This window comes from Schistocerca serialis, chromosome 8 (genome assembly GCF_023864345.2).
Source record: "Schistocerca serialis cubense isolate TAMUIC-IGC-003099 chromosome 8, iqSchSeri2.2, whole genome shotgun sequence".
Taxonomy (NCBI): Eukaryota; Metazoa; Arthropoda; class Insecta; order Orthoptera; family Acrididae; genus Schistocerca; species Schistocerca serialis.
The window spans coordinates 221,931,333-221,950,625 of record NC_064645.1 but is presented as its reverse complement, the minus strand read 5'-3'; positions in this window follow the sequence as shown (position 1 = coordinate 221,950,625).

The window sequence follows — 19,293 nt, the reverse complement described above, 5'->3', positions numbered from 1 at the left end:
CGTCGGGTTAGGGAACGATAGGAAAGCAAGTCGGCCGTGCCCTTTTCAAGGAGCCGTCCCTGCATTCGCCTGAGGTGATTTAGGGAAATCGCGGAAAGCCTAAATCAAGATGGCCCGTCATGGGTTTGTGAATGAAACCACTTAATCAACTACTCAGTGGGTATGCAGATTAGACTGATGCTAATCCTGTCATCCCAGATCAAGTAAAATGATAGATTATCCCCATGAAGTTAATAGACTGCTTGGAAAATCAAATTCCGCCCACACTGGAAAAGTTACTTGATAAGATTTGAACTCGACAGGGTGCCTCGCCTATTGATTATGGTTGGAGGAACTGGGATTTGCACTTGAATAATTTGTTACGGAGCTATAGAGACTGGATTTGTAAACGTAAAATTTATTTAAACAATATGCAGTCTACTCAAAACACAATAACGTCGAAATTACAAACAACTTGAGAATGAGTTTTACATAAATAACATAAATGAATTATCAGTAAAATGAATTGTTATTAGGGTCCCCACTGAGCATAATGCTGGACAGTCACGGTGGAGTTGGTGCCCAGACACATAAAGGACAAAAACTACAACAATGATAGTAAAACTTCACAATTATTGAAAAAAGAGAATGTGAATTCAAACGGAGCACAAAACAGATCGATAAGTAAAGAAAGGAACGGAGAGAATCAACGCCAGACGGGTGAACACCAGTTAACTAACTCAGTACCGAAACGACATATGAGTAGTTACGTAAAAGATCTTAGGAGCAGAAAATATGTATACAAGTGTGTAGAGCACGTGGGTTGAATTATGAATACTGAAGGTGGAAAAATTTATGAAACTCCTCCCCTTCACTCTAGCCGGCCGTGTGGCTGAGCGGTTAAGGCGCTTAAGTCTGGAACCGCTGACTCCTACGGTCGCAGGTTAGAATCCTGCCTCGGGCATGGATGTGTGTGACGTCCTTAGGTTAGTTAGGTTTAAGTAGTTCTAAGTTCTAGGGGACTGATGACCTCAGATGTTTGGTCCCACAGTGCTCAGAGCCATTTTTTTCACCTTCACTCTACAGGGATCACAGAAGACGTGAGCGCGCGTGCCAATAAGCTTAAAGTAGACCTCGAAAACTAGAGCTCTGAGCCAGCTTCATCTGTTGGAAGCGGGATTCTCTGTATTCGTGCTCACCTTAAGACCAAGAAAACGCTTTGTTTAAAAATGAGTCTATTTAACGGCCGCCACCATATGAATATATTAGTAATTTTCTCAAAATGACGGCTGCCGAGATCTGTTTAAATATCTCGGTTCCTTTGTATTTTATGAAACAAATTTTTTTCATGTTCCAATTTATTTTGACAGTTTAATTGGTGGCTGAATTTCTAAGTAAGTCGAAATAAAATTGATAACCAAATTATGGTAAAGCAGCGGTTAGTTCCTCATCAAAAAGACCCTAACCTGTCACCTGAAGGCCCAAGTTTTCTCGAGGGTACAGTTCAGCGCACATTGGTGGTCTTGGGGATCTGCAGTAGACAACCCTTAATGTTCCCATATTAACCCAACGTCATCTCATTTACAACTGCGACAGTTTGAAACACCACGCCAACAACGCAGGCGTGTGAGGGTATCAGAAGGCTGAATCAAAAAGAAATGCTTCCGTAGTACTAAAAACTTAATGACGACATTTAACAGTGGACTTAGTATAGATCATCTCCTGATGCGTTCTCTGCACAGTACCAGTCTTCAACACAGTCACCGTGAATCTGTACATATTAGCGCCATCGTGAAACACAGGGAAAACTAGTTTGGAAAAAGTCAAGGTTTTCCTTCTTGACACAGGGCTTTAAAGCTAGACATCGGCAACATGTGGCATTAGGAAAAGATGTTTGGTAGTGGAGAAATGGACATTGGAGATAAGCGGCGCAGCAGCAGGCCGAATCTGTCACAGATGTCAATCGAGCACCTGGTGCTGAAGTGATTCGATGAGACACACGCGACGGAGTTCACAATCAATAGCGAAATCTATACAACCACAGTCAAGGAACTTGAGTAGGCAAAAAGAATGAATAGACCACTAAAAGACGTTAATGCCACGAAGCTTCATCACGATAACACACGCCCCCCCCCCCCCCCCCCCCAACACACACGTCATTTTTCACATCCGAAGAGTTTGCAAAATTGGCCAGCTCATTGGTGCCTCATTCATCCTAGAGTTCTGATGTGGCCCAGTCACCCACCTGCTTGTAACTGAGAAAGACAACTATGTGACTTTCAATTCAATGCCTTGGATGAGGTTAAAAAAGCTTTGAAATGATGGATTTAGAAGCAAACTCCTGCACTTTTTACAAACTGGTTTCGATGCCTGGGTTCAACAACAGCACAAATTTGTGCTAATGCTTGGTTACTACGTTGAACGGTGATTATGCAATGGTTTATACCAGTCCCACTGTTATATGTAATTATTAAATTTCTTATAGCACAGAAGTTTTTAGTTTCTAATTTATCCTTGTATTGTACTATAGGGGACGTTGATCTGTATTTCTATGAAACGTTTAACACAAGATACAATGGACATGTCAGCTGTGGAACACATGACGAGTCCCTTTATGCTCCAATTTTCCCCTGAGGGACAGGCAGGGGCAACCCGTGGTGACCCATGGGCCTGTTCCAGGAACTTACTTAAGCTCGCGTGCCACCTCGTCACGTGAAGCGACATCAGTGTTCTTAGCGCATCACGTCAGATCTACAACGTCCGTGAACTTAAGATTTAAATACGATAGCAAAACAATATGTGTGGCGGGGTGCCTTCTCCGACTCGCTGCGCCAGCATATTGTCCCTCAAAACGCCCATTTTTGAGAGTACATTCGTTTTATGCCTACCCCATATTCAGATGTTTATGTTTTTCTGTACGTATCGTGAACATTGTTTCTTTAAATACGACGTTTGAAAATAGCTGTCTTTAAAATTTCCGTCACAAAATTCTGCAGCAACATGCTCTTTCTCCTACGAATTTCTTCCGCCGGCCGGAATGAAATCAGTCGCCGGCCGGTTGTTGTACGCAGTGCCTTAATATTTACTCACATCCGTGTGTAGCGTGTTTTTTCTCTGTGTCGAACAGTCTTCTCACAAACATGCCAAACCTGCCAAAATAAGACTTTAACGTAGACGACAGCGCCGAGGAGCTGGTGTGTGCAATAACAAGGGCGATCAAAGCGGCCATACCGACCATGAGGAGGGCCATGGCGGCCTCACCGTCACCATGGTCAGCCGAGGTACAGGAATTGCGTCAGTCTGTCAGAAGACTGAGGAAGCACTACCAGGGCAGTGCCGTCTGGTGGGAGAAGCAGAGATGGCTGTTGCTATTCCGGGAGGCAAAAGAAAACTTTCAGAAAGAGCTACAAAAGACTAGGATGAAAAGCTGTGGAACGTTTGTAGCGAATCAGCTGGCCCTTGACCCTTGGGGAGTGCCCTATAAATTAGTAAGGGAGAAGATCCGTTCCCCAAAGATGTTATAAACAATCAGGCACAGGGGCGGGATGACGGAATCCTGGCAGAAAACTGCTGAGGTCCTCCTCCGATCCCTGCTACCTGATGAAGATAGGAATGGTGATACTGAAGGCCAGCAACAGCTACGGAATGAAGATCTTGCCAGATACGAAAATGATGGAGCAGTCCTCCCCTTCTCTGAGGAGGAGGTTGCTGCTCTCATCAAGTCACTAAAAAGAGGGAAAGCCCCAGGACCAGAAGGCATTGTGGCGGAGGTGGTGCAGTTCTTAGCCCCACAGCTAGTTGCGCCACTTACACACTTTTCAATAAATACCTCGGGAAGGATCTTTATTGTATGATTATATGATAGCGGAACAAACACTGGTAGCAGTTACTTCTGTAAAATATCTGGGAGTATGCGTGTGGAACGATTTGAAGTGGAATGATCATATAAAATTAATTGTTGGTAAAGCGGGTACCAGGTTGAGATTCATTGGGAAAGTCCTTAGAAAATGTAGTCCATCAACAAAGGAGGTGGCTTACAAAACACTCGTTCGACCTGTACTTGAGTATTGCTCATCAGTGTGGGATCCGTACCAGGTCGGGTTGACTGAGCAGATAGAGAAGATCCAAAGAAGAGCGGCGCGTTTCGTCACAGGGTTATCTGGTAAGCGTGATAGCGTTACGGAGATGTTTAGCAAACTCAAGTGGCAGACTCAGCAAGAGAGGCGCTCTGCATAGCGGTGTAGCTTGCTGTCCAGGTTTCGAGAGGGTGCGTTTCTGGAAGAGGTATCGAATATATTGCTTCCCCCTACTTATACCTCCTGAGCAGATCACAAATGTAAAATTAGAGAGATTCGAGCGCGCGCGGAGGCTTTCCGGCAGTCGTTCTTCCCGCGAACCATTCGCGACTGGAACAGAAAAGGGAGGTAATGACAATGGCATGTAAAGTGCCCTCCGCCACACACCCTTGGGTTGGTTGCGGAGTATAAATGTAGATGTAGATTGGCAGATTTCCGAAGATCTGGAAAGTAGCAAATGTAGTAATTATCAAGAAAGGCCCTGAGAAAGACCATGCCGTGGCCAAATCCTACAGACCCATTACAAGTACTAAATAACTTCATTTCCATTGGACACAAAAGATTTCACCTTCCCCCTCATCTGATAAAATTATATCATAACAGCAAATTAACGTCAATAGTGGGTTACGGCTCGGGAGTCTGGGCTCACAGGCTCACGAGAGTGGTGCCCGCCGTGAAAGTGAGAAGAGTACAAAGTAACATGTTACTAAGATATGTGGGGGCTTATAGAACATCCCCAGGGAGAACCCTGTGACTCATAATGGGGCTCTGCCCTCTTGACATCAAAATAAGAGAGCAGACCGCATGGTACTGGGCTAAGAAAGATAACATCACAAAAATAGAAGAAATTATGGGAGCACCTGTTAGGGATAAGGGTGAGATAAGGAGAAGGGGTGAAGATTTATGGCAGGAGTTACGGGACATGGACGAAACTGGCAGAAGGACTTTTCAGTTCCTACCAAATGTAAGGGAGAGAATGTGAATGAAATATTTTGAGCCGACTCGGGGATTGTTCCACTTCCTCACTGGTCATGGCCCCTAACCGACATATCTATGTCGGTTTGGGAAGAGGGCGTCGCCCGCGTGTGACTGTGGCGCATCAGAGGGTACTCCTGACCATGTGGTTTACGATTGCCCCCTTTTCGATGATGTAGCAGCCGCACTACGACAACAACTGCTTGAGTCACAATACTTACGACCTACTGAGACAAGAAGAGACCTTTGAAACACTGAATACACTAGCCAACGAGGTATCACGAAAAGTATTGACAATATTCCTGAGAGACTTTCGTGACTAGTTGCTAATCACCAATCTCGTCCAGCACTCCGATCCCGTACCGCCTGTTCGTGGATAGGTCGACTAAACAATTGGATTGTGCCACGTGCAGGACTAGTGGGACTGGGGTGATCTATTTCACGGACTTGACACATGCACCGAATATGACGTAGATTAGTTAGTAGTTTTAGTAGACTGGGACAGTAGATTAGGAGCCTGCTGCGACAATAAACTCCTTGCCTGCCTTGTGTCAGGGGCACGCTCACAGGGTTTAGCTCTATGAGCCAGGCACTCAAGTAGGTATATACTAACACTGGAACACATGTAACGCTGCAGGCAGTTAACACAAATCACCAGTAGTTATTAGAAAGTAATGCTAACACTAGAAATAGTCTGCCCATTAACCCAAGTAATACTGTCTGCAGTCTTACAAATTAATGTGTAGTATCTGCAATTATAGATACCATTGTAGAATATTAAGACCAACTAATCACTGGGTTATTCTTGTATAATTATTATGTTTGGAAATAAAGGATTAAAAAAAATACTTGCTAATTACTTTACGACCTGACTTTTCTGCACGGTCGTACTGTAGCACTGGCCTACAGCTGTCACCTTTTGCATCCCATCGTCTATACTTCAATATCCGACCTACTGCGCAAGGGTCAATAAGTATTAATGACTTGCTCTTGCTACATGTGCATGAAGGTAGTAACTAACCTAAAACATATAATTTATAATAGCTACAGTTATTAGTCTGGAACTGACGTAAACATTGATATACAGCTGTCCAGTACACCGTCCTCAGTCTCCAATATAAATAACCGCACTTACACTGTTGCAGCCTGATAGTGTTACACCCTGTTCAAATGGTTCAAATGGCTCTGAGCACTATGGGACTTAACTTCTGAGGTCATCAGTCCCCTAGAACTTAGAACTACTTAAACCTAACTAACCTAAGGACATCACACACATCCATGCCCGAGACAAGATTCGAACCTGCGACCGTAGCGGTCGCGCGGTTCCAGACTGTAGCGCCTAGAACCGCTCGGCCACCCCAACCGGTTGTTACACCCTGTACATGCAGAATTATCATAAGTTTACTGCAACAATGCTCCAATACGTGACAGAGAGGTTAGGTGGCATAGACGTTTCCAGTGTGGGCAAACCAATCAGAATGATGACGAACTGAGTGGCATGTCATTTCTTCGTGAGTAACCCGTAATTGCGAGGGAAGTGAAGGCCCTGGTGCACGAAGCCTAGTGTATGACAAGCGACGGTGTAGTGGAACAAGTGAGAGTCAACAAGCTATGCTTTTGTACATGTTGCACAACCTTTTGTGAGAAAAGTGGGCACGTGCTGGGTTCCGCGAGGGCTCACCCCCGTTAGAATAACTCTCCGAACCGAGGCAGAAGCGGAATTGTTGCTGGCTGACCGCTCTGGAAGGCTTCTTCAGCCGCTTAATCACGTTGGACTGGAGTTGCGTGTACCACCACGATCCCGACATGAGGGTAAACATTGGATACACGCGAATTCATAAGCTTCGAAAATGGAGAAAATCCTACCGTCATCGAGAATGGTATTATTGAGTATTTTTTGGGAATGTCGTGGTGATACGTCGCGACGTTGCGCCTGCATGTTCTACAACGCGCCATACGGTGCAGCGTAGGAGGTTGCCGGCATGTTAGGCAACCGCTGTTCCCCGAAAAGTAGATTTCCTGGATTTTTACTAAGTGGCCCTAGCACCTCGACGAGAGGTCGCGAGTCACGGAAGCATATTTTCTTCAGCAATACATATGAACTAATATAGATCCCAAAGATATCCTGCGCCGGACAGTATTTAGGTCGGCGCATGGCTGTCCATCGGCTGTTGTCTCCGAGTCCAGACTGCAATTCGGACATATTGTCTAAGCCGATGCCCCTACGAGAAACTTTCTGGGTCACCAAGATGCCGTTGTCGGATTTGTATTCGTTGTTGTGGATGTCGTAAGAATTCCCTTAAACTATTCTTGTAGTACATCGACTGTGAGCTGTTCAACGGAACTATAACACTGGTCAACACTCATTTTCTTGCCAAGTATATTTGAGTGGCTTTAGGTTAGTGGGTTAGTGGTGCTGAGGACGAATATAGCAACCATTTATGCAGTTTGGCTCTAGTTATTGAGATAATGCATGATTTATTCAAAAAATTAGAAAAAATTGCTAATACTGAACTCGAGCGCCACAAACTACAATGAAAAAAGAAAATAATCTCTATAAATAGCTTCTATGAAAACCTGATAGGCATTTGTCCACGTATAAAACATAATTGAAAAGTTTCTCTATAAGTATATCATTTTCCGTCCCTGACGAATCGCTTCCTGCACGCTTTCCTTTTATAGGTCTCTTCAGAACAGTCACGTTGCAGATTCCAGCAATAATCTGCCATCATATGCCTGTCCCATCTTCCTTTATATCTTTCCTCTATTCCTTTCATATCTTGATGGAACCGCTCTCCTTGTTCCTCACTGAAATCACCTAGATTACGAGGAAATCGATCCAAGTGGCTGTGAAGGAAGTGCAATTTTATGCTCATGTTGGCTCCTAAGTTTTGAAAGTTAGTGAGCATGTTTTTGACCAGTTCCTCGTAATTGGGAGCTTTATGATTGCCCAAAAAACATTTTACAACAGCGACAAAACTGTTCCAGGCCGATGCTTCAGTGACAGTCATGACACTTGTAAAATTGGTATCGTTGATGAGCCTGCGAATTTGAGGACCATCAAATATTCCTGCCTTAAGTTTTTCACTACTGAGTCCAGGGAACGTATTGCAGATGTATGTGAATCAATTACCATTTCTGTCTAAAGCTTTGGTGAATTGCTTCATTAGTCCTAACTTAATATGTAATGGTGGAAGAACAATCTTGTCCCTACTAACCAGAGGTTCATTAATGATGTTTGCTTCACCAACAGCCATATGTTCCCTTGGAGGCCATGTTTTCTGCTTCCAATGTTCGTGCTTTTCCCTACTATCCCACATGCAGATAAAACATGGGTGCTTTGTATATCCACTTTGTTGTCCAAGCAAGAAGTTTACCATTTTCAAATCAACACAAATCAACCACTGGTGCTGCATATACTGAATTTTCTGCAGAACCATCTTGATGTTAGCATATGCTTCACAAAGTTTTGTTGAGTGGGCAATTGGAATAGATGCGTAACGATTGCCATTGTGTAGGAGAACACATTTTAAACTTCTAGTGGAACTGTCTATGAAGAGACGCCAGTCCTCTGGTCTATACTCCGGCAGCCCCAATTCAAGTAAAAGTCCAGGTATATTGCTGCAATACACTATAACCTCTTCTTGGTTGAAGTATGGAAGAAGGTTTTCTTCTCTCGTCCGGTAAGCTGTTATTTTAACACTTGGATGAAGACAGTTCTTTTCCTTAAGCCTGGATGCTAAGAGTTCTGATGCTTGCTTTGAAAGATTGAGTTCTCGTATCAAGTCACTGAGCTCCTTCTGGTCGAACTGCTGGGGTTGTGTCTCACGCCCTTCGTATTCCGAACCACTACTTGTACATTCCTCGCCGTGCACATCGTCATCTGATGATGTTAGCGTGGGTAATGTTGTGAAGGTTGGTAAAGGAACATCGTTGCTGTGCACCACCGGTCTTCTTGCTGACTCCAAATCGGGATATTCCCACTTTCGTTTTTTGAACCTATTAAAACCTTTCACATTAACAATGCAAAAATAGCAATCATCTGTATGGTTCTTCTGCTCTCGCCATACCATAGGCACTCCGAAGTTTAAGCTTTTCCTTTTTCGTTTTGCCCACTGCCGTAAGCACTCCACACAGCATTTACAAACTTTATGGGGTGCCCACGCCTTGTCTTGATCTCCAAGTTTAATTCCGAAATATGCCAGATACGCTTCCTTCACAAAAGGAGTGATTTTCTTCCTGTTCTTTTGAAGAACGTATTCACCACAAATGTAGCAGAACTCATCTGGATGGTTCACGCAAAGACGGCGTGAAGAACTCATGTTTTCCTAAAACAAAATTGCACAAATACTACATATTATGCAGAACTTTCTTGTATTTGCATGTCAATCACATCCAACAAATATTATTAATTGTTTTGTGTGAAATGAATACTCACCTCTTATTTGCTACGTCACGATGAAAAGGTTCTATCTCCTTGAAGCTGCACTGCACATGTGTGTGACTTTCGACCATCGCCATTTTTCTTGTTTACACTGAACGCTACCTATCGGCTGTTGCGGGGATTACCTCGGCCAACAAATGAATGTCGAGTACCGCCGAATTCAAATCTGCACAACCCTCAATATCTTCAACATACGCACCGCACAACAGGACTGAACACATGCTGACAGTGTGATGTTCGCATGATGTAATCCTCAACCACACAGATGCACTCCCTGAGCACAATTGTTTAATAAAGATAGTACAATATCACTAATTAAAAAACAGGTAGCAAATACATTACACCATATATGGATCCTGCAGTCGATATTATCCACATGAAACTCTCATTTCCACAAATAACCTATATCTCAAAAACCAGAGCCAATTTGGAAAAAGTACAAACTACTCGGAATGAGTATCATAACAATATCCCATTTTCGTTCAAACTTCCCTGGCAACGAAAAAAAAATTTATTTTGTAGAACTGTTTAATTCTATGCCTAGATGGAAGAGCTTTAACTTTTGGGTAAACATTCATTTTCTGAGACCGACTAGTTAGTTTCGAAACTACGGACTTTTGCCAGTGACTTTCAACTTGTCAGTGTTTTATTATTCGTCTGAGTAGACGAATAGTGTTTCTTGGATTTGTAAACAAAACTTTTTGAAGAATCTTTTTTATTATTTGTGCGGCATACGGCGAATTCCCCACATGGTGTGGTGCTCATAGAGGGATACACGTTCGGTGGAATATCTATTTTACTTAACGTCTAACTAAGTCACGACACATGCGCCTAGTTGTAGGCTGGCTATCTAACAGCTTCCAGGTGCCACAAAAATTTGATTTTCAATATTTCACATAATTATTTACCGAATTAAAAAGGTTTGAATTCTTTAATAATCTACTATTAAGAGGAATAATCTTTATTCGAAGGCAATAAATACACGCAAGTCACCTCGCTTTACTATATTCTCCTGGATCAAAATGTGGGAAATGGTTTTTAAAAGGCTTTTTGATCACCACGGAATGAAATGCACGCTCTACAACGTGCTCCAATGCTGTCCTAGTAATTGGGAAGGAATTCTTCTTGAAAGACATTGCATTACGCCACAAGCGCGGTTGACAACTGATCAAGTGTCGTTGGTACTCTTGGATGTGCTGCAGCACCTCTACACAATGCGCCTCATACGTGTTCGATGGCATTTATTAGGGGGGACCGAGGGGGTCAGTTCTTTCGCCGAATATCATCTCGTCCCATAAGATCCTCCACGTGCGCTGCTGTATGCGGCCGCGCATTGTCATCAGTGAAAAAGAAGCCAGAGCCGAATGCACCACTGAAATAAAGCACGCGGGGACGGAGTTCAGTAACACACTAACGTTGGCCTGTGAGTGCTTGCTTACTTGCTTACTTAGCTCTTGTGGTTCCCTCTGGAACATAGGGCCGTGGTGACATTTCTCCACCTGGTACGATTTCTTCAGTCGAAGTTTCCCATCCTCTGCAGCTTCTCTCTCGATCGTCCTTTTCCACGTCTGTTTGGGACGACCACGTTTTCTGGCTCCTTGAGGGTTCCAATCCAAAGCCATCATTTCAATAGCTTCATCTGGATTCGTCAATGTATGCCCAATCCAGTTCCATTTTCTTTCTTTAATTTGTATACTGACTGGTTGCTGTCTTGTCTCCCTACAAAGATCTTCATTTGTCATTATATCTGGCCATCTACACATTTAAAATACGCCGGAGGCAGCCGTTGATAAAAACTTGGAGCTGGATTTTGATCTGGTTAGTCACCTTCCAAGTTTCACAACCATACAACAGAACAGCCTTCACATTGCTATTGAAGAGTCGGAATTTGGTCTTCTTTGAGATGTTCCTATTTCTCCAGACAGGGTACATTTGCACAAATGCACCATTCGCTTTGCGGATTCGACTTCGGACGTCCTCCTCAGCGCCGCCTGTAGTCGTGACTATACTTCCGAGACAGAGGAAAGACTGGACTTCTTCTACGTCATTAATGGCCAGACTATTCGTGATGGTCGAATTTATCCGCATTTCTTAGTTTTGCGAACATTTATCTTGAGGCCTGCAACTTCCGCCTCTCTCTGTAACCTGGCCAGTTTCTCTTCGATGCCTCAATATCGTTGTGCAATTAGGCAAATTTTGTCTGCGACATTTAGATCTTCGAGCACATCCTGCTTCCCCTATTGTACACCTCTCTTCCGTCGCCCCATCACTCTCTTCATCACAGGGTCCAACACCAAAAGAAATGTTGTTGTTGTTGTGGTCTTCAGTCCTGAGACTGGTTTGATGCAGCTCTCCATGCTACTCTATCCTGTGCAAGCTTCTTCATCTCCCAGTACCTACTGCAACCTACATCCTTCTGAATCTGCTTAGTGTATTCATCTCTTGGTCTCCCTCTAAGACTTTTACCCTCTACGCTGCCCTCCAATACTAAACTGGTGATCCCTTGATGCCTCAGAACATGTCGTACCAACCGATCCCTTCTTCTGGTCAAGTTGTGCCACAAACTTCCCTTCTCCCCAATCCTATTCAGTACTTCCTCATTAGTTATGTGATCTACCCACCTAAACTTCAGCATTCTTCTGTAGCATCACATTTCGAAAACTTCTATTCTCTTCTTGTCCAAACTATTTATCGTCCATGTTTCACTTCCATGCATGGCTACGCTCCATACAAATACTTTCAGAAATGACCTCCTGACACTTAAATCTATACTCGATGTTAACAAATTTCTCTTCTTCAGAAACGCTTTCCTTGCCATTGCCAGTCTACATTTTATATCCTCTCTACTTCGAACATCATCAGTTATTTTGCTCCCCCAATAGCAAAACTCCTTTACTACTTTAAGTGTCTCATTCCCTAATCTAATTCCCTCAGCATCACCCGACTTAAATCGACTACATTCAATTATCCTCGTTTTGCTTTTGTTGATGTTCATCTTATATCCTCCTTTCAAGACACTGTCCATTCCATTCAACTGCTCTTCCAAGTCCTTTGCTGTCTCTGACAGAATTACAATGTCATCGGCGAACCTCAAAGTTTTTATTTCTTCTCCATGAATTTTAATACCCACTCCGAATTTTTCTTTTGTTTCCTTTACTGCTTGCTCAATATACAGATTGAACAACATCGGGGAGAGGCTACAACCCTGTCTTACTCCCTTCCCAACCACTGCTTCCCTTTCATGTCCCTCGACTCTTATAACTGCCATCTGGTTTCTGTACAAATTGTAAATAGCCTTTCGCTCCCTGTATTTTACCCCTGCCACCTTCGGAATTTGAAAGAGTATTCCAGTCAACATCGTCAAAAGCTTTCACTAAGTCTACAAAGGCTAGAAACCTAGGTTTGCCTTTCCTTAATCTTTCTTCTAAAATAAGTCGTAAGGTCAGTATTGCCTCACGTGTTCCAGTATTTCTACGGAATCCAAACTGATCTTCCTCGAGGTCGGCGTCTACTAGTTTTTCCATTCGTCTCTAAAGAATTCGTGTCAGTATTTTGCAGCTGTGGCTTATTAAACTGAGAGTTCGGTAATTTTCACATCTGTCAACACCTGCTTTCTTTGGGATTGGAATTATTATATTCTTACTGAAGTCTGAGGGTATTTCGCCTGTTTCATACATCTTGCTCACTAGATGGTAGAGTTTTGTCAGGACTGGCTCTCCCAAGGCCGTCAGTAGTTCCAATGGAATGTTGTCTACTCCGGGGCCTTGTTTCGACTCAGGTCTTTCAGTGCTCTGTCAAACTCTTCGCGCAGTATTGTATCTCCCATTTCATCTTCATCTACATCCTCTCCATTTCCGTAATATTGTCCTCAAGTACATCGCCCTTGTATAAACCCTCTATATACTCCTTCCACCCTTCTGCCTTCCCTTCTTTCCTTAGAACTGGGTTGCCATCTGAGCTCTTGATATTCATACAAGTGGTTCTCTTCTCTCAAAAGGTCTCTTTAATTTTCCTGTAGGTAGTATCTATCTTACCCCTAGTGAGATAAGCCTCTACATCCTTACATTTGTCCCCTAGCCATCCCTGCTTAGCCATTTTGCACTTCCTGTCGATCTCATTTTTGGGACGTTTGTATTCCTTTTTGCATGCTTCATTTACTGAATTTTTATATTTTCTCCTTTCATCAATTAAATTCAATATATCTTCTGTTACCCAAGGATTTCTACCAGCCCTTGTCTTTTTACCTACTTGATCCTCTGCTGCCTTCACTACTTCATCCCTCAAAGCTAGCCATGCTTCTTTTACTGTATTTCTTTCCCCCATTCCTGCCAATTGTTCCCTTATGCTCTCCCTGAAACTCTGTACAACCTCTGGTTCTTTCAGTTTATCCAGGTCCCATCTCCTTAAATTCCCACCTTTTTGCAGTTTCTTCAGTTTTAATCTACAGGTCATACCCAATAGATTGTGGTCAGAGTCCACGTCTGCCCCTGGAAATGTCTTACAATTTAAAATCTGGTTCCTAAATCTCTGTCTTACCATTATATAATCTATCTGAAATCTTTTAGTATCTCCAGGGTTCTTCCATGTATACAACCTTCTTTCATGATTCTTAAACCAAGTGTTAGCTATGATTAAGTTGTGCTCTGTGCAAAATTCTACCAGGCGCCTTTCTCTTTCATTTCTTCCCCCCAATCCATATTCACCTACTATGTTTCCTTCTCTACCTTTTCCTACACTCGAATTCCAGTCACCAATGACTATTAAATTTTCGTCTCCCTTTACTATCTGAATAATTTCTTTTATTTCGTCATACATTTCTTCATTTTCTTCGTCATCTGCAGACTACTGTAGTAGGTGTTGGCTTCGTATCTATCTTGGCCACAATAATGGGTTCACTATGCTGTTTGTAGTAGCTTACCCGCGTTCCTATTTTCCTATTCATTATTAAACCTACCCTTGCATTACCCCTATTTGATTTTGTGTTTATAACCCTGTAGTCACCTGACCAGAAGTCTTGTTCCTCCTGTCACCGAACTTCACTAATTCCCACTATACCTAACTTTAACCTATACATTTCCCTTTTTAGGCCGGCCGAAGTGGCCGTGCGGTTGAAGGCGCTGCAGTCTGGAACCGCAAGACCGCTACGGTCGCTGGTTCGAATCCTGCCTCGGGCATGGATGTTTGTGATGTCGTTAGGTTAGTTAGGTTTAACTAGTTCTAAGTTCTAGGGGACTAATGACCTCAGCAGTTGGGTCCCCTAGTGCTCAGAGCCATTTGAACCATTTCCCTTTTTAAATTTTCTAACCTACCTGCCCGATTAAGGGATCTGACATTCCACGCTCCGATCCGTAGAACGCCAGTTTTCTTTCTCCTGATAACGACATCCTCTTGAGTAGTCCCCGCCCGGAGATCCGAATGGGGGACAATTTTACCTCCAGAATATCTTACCCAAGAGGACGCCATCATCATTTAATCATACAGTAAAGCTGCATGCCCTCGGGATAAATTACGGCCGTAGATTCCCCTTGCTTTCAGCCGTTCGCAGTATCAGCACAGCAAGGCCGTTTTGGTTATTGTTACAAGGCCAGATCAGTCAATCATCCAGACTGTTGCCCTTGCAACTACTGAAAAGGCTGCTGCCCCTCTTCAGGAACCACACGTTTGTCTGGCCTCTCAACAGATACCCCTCCGTTGTGGTTGTACCTACGGCACGGCTATCTGTATCGCTGAGGCACGCAAGCCTCCCCACAAACGGCAAGGTCCATGGTTCATGGGGGGACCAAAAGAAATAGTTTTGGCGAAAGAATACACCCTTGTCGTACTCCCGAATTAACTTGGAATGGCTCTGTTAGTTCTCCATTATGTAGTACTTGTCATTCATAGTCTTCATACATTTCCTTGATGATGTTAATAATCTTTGTAGGAATTCCATATTTTATAAGAGTATCCCACATGAGTCTTCGATTGACAGAGTCGAAAGCCTTTTAAAAGTCAATGAATGTATGGTAGAGGGTGTGTTGCCACTCCACACTTTGTTCCAAAACAATTCTGAGAGTACTGATGAGGTCCACACAGCTTTGATGTTTTCTAAAACCCACCTGCTCACTCTTCAGTTGTGCTTCCATAGAATCCTTAATGCGGTTTAAAATGATCCTAGGAAGTACCTTACTCGGTACTGACAATAGAGTAATGCCCCGCTAGTTGTTGCAGTTAGTAACATCTCCTTTTTTGGGTATTTTCACGGTAGTACCTCGTTTCCAGTCTGTTGGCTGTTTCTCCTTTCTCCATATCTTCTCTAAGAGGATGTGCAATACATCAACAGTGGTGTCCAAGTCTGTTTTCAGCATCTCATACGTCATATTATCTGGTCGTGGATCCCTCCCATTCTTGATCTGCTTCAGTGCTATCCGAATTTCTGCTTTCGTGGATGCATTTACACCAATGGTGGGACTGGGATCATTGTATTCCGTTTGTTCTTGTTCTTCTACCTCCCCAACGAGGTCTCAATTTAAAACTTCTTTAAAGTGTTCCGTCCAACTACGTGATTGCTCTTCACGTGTAGTTAGTATCTCCCCTTTTTTATTCCTTACTGGTCGGTTCCTCTGGAAGCTTTTCTTTGAGAGCATCTTAGTGATATCATATAGTTCTTTCACATCCCCCCTCCGAGCTTGCTGTTGTGCTCTGTCAGCTTGTACATTTATCCATCTTCTGTGGTCTCTTCTCACACTCCTTTTCATTTCCTTATCTGCTGCTCTGTGCTTTTTGTTGCCTGGTTGTGCACTGATTTACTCTTCCCTTGTTCTCCTTTCTATGGGTGATTTTCCTCCAGGTATGTTCGGACATCCAATCTCTCCGCAGGCAATTTTTAAAGCCAAGTTGTCTCTCAATCACTTGTACAAAAGTATTTTTAACTTCTGTCCACATTTCCTCCATGTCCTTATCCTCAGCCATTTCCAGTTCCAGCGCCTAGAATCTATTCCGGAGTTCCAGCTGGAACCCCTCAGCTATCTGTGGATCTTTCAGTTTACCTACATCGAATCTTCCATTCTTTGGCTTAAATTTCGTTCTGGAAGCCACAATCTTCATTCGGAAACTGGCAGTAATAAGATGGTGGTCGCTACTTGTGTCTGCTTCTCTTCTCTTCCGCACATTTTCCAGGCTCCTCCTGCGATGTGGTCAATTTGATTTTCTGTAATATTATCTGAGGATACCCATGTTATCTTATGACATCTCCGATGGGGAAACAAGTGCATCATGTTCAAAACTTTTGAAGCCAGTACGCCACATCCCTTCACACCTTAGTGCCTGGACCACTAAAACAAATCATGTTCGAGAACGTTCCTGGTTCATTACCTGTTCCTACCTCTTGCCGTATGAAGGTACGTCCAAAATCAATATTCAGACTCAATCTGGTATGATCTGGTAATAACAAGCGATGCCACTCCTCGTAGGTCGAGTCTAAATGTGCCTGTGTTGCAGTTGCATCCGTTGTTTGCGTCCTGTCTTACCTGTTGCACAATGCAGAGGTCATCCGCTGCCGTACGACTGTAGTCGACCACCTCCTCTCCTTCAGGTTCGGAACGCTCCACATGCGTCCGAAACAGAGCGTGGGGAATGTGAATCTCTTGAAGTACACTCGTACTTCTTTCTTTTTTTTAGTTTCCTAATGATTGTTCCCCCTGTGGAGTCATCCAGATGTTGTTTGCGGGCCACGTTGTAATCGGAACACCACCATAGTGCACCGTAACTCTGCGCTGATTTCCATTTGGCAATCTGATCATGCTGACCTTACGCCATGTGACAACCTCCGGCAACATACTCCAGCACTTTCATTCATTTATTAATACCTTCTGTTGCTCGATCTATCCCGCAAAGCAGTGCATTTAACACTTTAACTCATTTGTTAAACAATCAGATATTTCAAGGTTGTTTATAGATAGGAGTCCGATTCTTTAAACAGTCAGGGCTGGGGCGTTTACTTGGAACACCCAAAAGTCCTGATTACGCGATGGGAGATTGTTACGTCGAAGCATCGCGGGGAGCAATGTAAAGGGTGACATTGCTCCACAGCAACACCGCAGCTGATTCTGCACAAGTCATAAATGCAGCTTATTTGGGCTGTCAAATGATGCCCCTCCTGTCGGACTTTCCAGACACAGCATACAGTTCCTTGTTTCTGACTTCTTAGATGACAAAAACCGTGGAATGGGAAGCGTTAGGCATATCCAGAATTACAATAACATGATTTTTCTCGGTGAAATGCTAGCTCACGAACAAAACCAAATTTCCCCACCAATTCGTCTTTGTTATGTCGCAATGAAGAGTGAATATGTTGAACAGACGAACCCCACAAAGTTTCACGACCGCAGCTTAGCTTTCCCAGCTGATAATTTAGACTCATGACTAGCTCTTTCTTATGCTGCTGGGCCTCGTGCAACAATGCTGTTCAGAACTGAAGCTGCCAATACAGCAAAGGCCAAAGATCATGGCAATACAAATGTTGATTGGGATTGTCTGGTTAACAGAAAAGTATAGAATCTTTTGACATCGTTAATTGTAAAAACACTGCACATGGGGCCAACACCTCTACCAGCGAGTGAAATACTACGACCTCAAACTTACGATTAGACTCTTCCCTGCATATCTTTCGTTTATCGGTGAGCTAACTGATCCATTATAACTAGTTAAAAGTAATACATAAATAATTACGACCTTAAGTAACTAAAATAGAATTAATAAATGTCCAAAACAAATAAATCATGCGCTGATGAAAGCAGTTGTAATGTATCCTCATCATAATGCTGCACCTGACACATCCCATTCCAGTTAATTACTCACTGCATTTGCCACACTCATGTGTACTGCTGTTTTCAACCAAATAAAACGATTGACACAATATAAATTAGGCTTCCACCATGAGGAAGGCTTTTGTTAACAGCCACGTCAGACAAAATTTCACATTTAAAGAAAAAGCGAGGAAAGATCGAAGCGTTCACAATTACCGGATAAATATACAGGTCATTTCTCGTATCAAGAATTATTGTCGAACAGGCGTACAAAATCGTAGGCTTGTATCACTGACGTCAGTTTGTCGTAGAATTTTGGAAACATGTTTCGCGCCTTTCTGGGCAGCTAAAATAGTGTTTGTAGGAATTAATAACGATTCCGCAAACAGCGATTGTTTCGTCACAGGTTCATTTAATAAGCGTGAAAATATCACGGACATGCGCAGTCATCTCCAGTGGCAGTCGCTGCAAAAGGGGTCTTGAGCATCGCGATATAGTTTACTGTCAAAATCCCGAGGGTGTACGTTCGTAAAAATGTGAGCCAGTATACTGCTTCGTTCTACGTATACCCCGCGAAATAATTGTAAAAGTAAAATTAGAGAAACACGAACTCGTAGTGACTTACCGAGGAACGTACTTCTCGCGGACCACTGGCGACGTGAACAGGAATGTTGGCGGGGAGGGGGAGGGGATGGGAGGAGGAAGGAGTAACAATGGTACTGTAAGTACTCTCTACCGTATAACATAATAACATAAAGTGGCTAGTGCAGCATATTTTTATTTCTTTACTGCATCTGATTTTATCAGGGCCGTCAGACCATCTCTTACATAGGACCAGCGTTTCAGACACACAGTATCTTTCTTACATCATAGTTACATAATAAATAACAATGGTACTCATTTTGTTTCGCTTTGATAGACACGTCACTAACTGTCTTCTGAAGCTGAAGATCTTATTCACTTCTCTCATAGAATGCGAGAGGCTATTCCAGAGTCGTGTTCCTGCTACTGATGAGAACTTTTAGAAAGTGGC